Raw genomic sequence first — 1,977 nt, forward strand, 5'->3', positions numbered from 1 at the left:
GATAATAATTTAAATAACAATACTTCAAATACTTTAAACAAAAATACTGAATCATTTTTCAAAACAACAAAATGTAATTTATTTGAAGAAAACATAACTTGTTCTCCCATTCTGTGTTATTCAAAACTTTAAAGAGATAACATTGGAAAACATTTCATAAAAATAAATCCAAATCACTTATTCACCGAATTTCCATGGGCTCGTTGCATCACTCTCCATCTTCTCCTCCATCCATGCCCGAGGTAGAATTCCTTCAATCTGTAGAGATGAGATTAAACCCGTGAGTTGAAAAACTTAATAGGTGTCATAGGTGCATTCATGATCAAGCTATACATTTCAAAACATTAACTTTATAACTTTTCGTACATGCCGTACCCGAAGGCACCATTTGACATGAAGGGGGTATGCCGTACCCGAGGACACCATTTGACATACGAACATTTCTTCAACATAGAGGGGTATGCCGTACCAGAGTACCATTTGACATACAACCATTAACATAGAGGGATATGCCATACCGAAGTGCCATTTGACATACAAACATTAACATGAATCGAAACTTATAACTTAAAACTATTAAACACATTACACCTCTACCTACCTTGATTGATGCTTTTGAAACTTTGAAAACTTGGATTGAAAACTTTGATGAAACTTGGATGTTGAAAGAAATGTACTCCTTGGATGTTTGAAAACCATTGAGAATTGATGCTTGAAGACACTCCTTTATAGCACCCAAAACTTCTATGAAAAATGCTTGAAAACACTTCTTAAACTTTTAGGAAAAATAGTTTTCCTCCCTCTCTTTTTCTCTCTTGGAAACTCCTTCTTTAGTATGTAAAAGCTCTTGCTTTTGGTGTGAGAAAAAATGAGTGAAAGCAGGTCTCTATTTATAGGTAAATATCCCATAACTTAAAGCAAATGAAGGGTCAAATTTAATTTAAGAGAGAAAAATGGGTTTTATTTAAGTATGAGGTTAAATGCTTCAATTTAGTGGGGTTTATATTGCCAAAAATGTGGGTGGCCCTTCGAGAAAATAATTGATGAAAATAAATATTTAAATTCTAGAAAAAAACGAGAATTTTCATTTCAGGCAGTTTCGGTCGACCGGTTGACACTGCATAGCCTTCAGTGTTTCTATCATAACTTTTTCTCGTGATATCCGATTGAGGTAATTCAAAGTGCATTGAAAATTTAACTCAAAGGGCTACAATTTTATTTAGATATCATTTTCCAAATCGAATGTTTCCTATGTCGAAAATGGGTCTCAAATGAGACTAAAAATCTGAAGTATACTTTAGTCATCCAATATTCATGTCTTAGTGCCACTGAGGTGTCTAGAATTATTTGGGGTTCTACATCCCCCACACCTTAATTAGAATTTCGTCCTTGACATTTACCTTTTGATTGGGCGAATAGTGTTGGATACTTGTCTTTGGCTTCTTCTTCTTCTTCTTCCCAAGTGGCTTCTTCTATGCCGTGATGATTCTACTGTATCTTAACCAGCTGAATCTCTTTATTCCTTAGTTTATGCACTTTTCGATCCAATATCTTGATCGGTAGTTCCTCGTACGAAAAATCTTTCTATACCTCCAAGGTTTGATAACTCACTACATGATTAGGATCATGTACATACTTCTTTATCATCGATATATGGAACACATTGTGCACTGTCGATAATTTAGGTGGCAAAGCTAGTCGGTAAGCCACATTTCTGACTCTATCAAGTATCTCGAAAGGTCCGATATATCGGGGTCGTAGCTTACCTTTCTTTCCAAATCTAAGTACACCTTTCATCGGTGCTACTTTCAGAAACACTTTATCCCCAACTTGGAATTCTAAATCCTTCTTCCTTGTATCTGCATAGCTCTTTTGTTGATCCTGTACTGCCTTTATTCTTGCACGGATCTTATCGATTACCTCGACCGTCCTTTCAACTATTTCTGGTCCCAAAACTCTTTTCTCTCCGACTTCATC

Source organism: Olea europaea, chromosome 11 (assembly GCF_002742605.1).
Source record: "Olea europaea var. sylvestris chromosome 11, O_europaea_v1, whole genome shotgun sequence".
In the NCBI taxonomy this organism is placed as follows: domain Eukaryota; kingdom Viridiplantae; phylum Streptophyta; class Magnoliopsida; order Lamiales; family Oleaceae; genus Olea; species Olea europaea.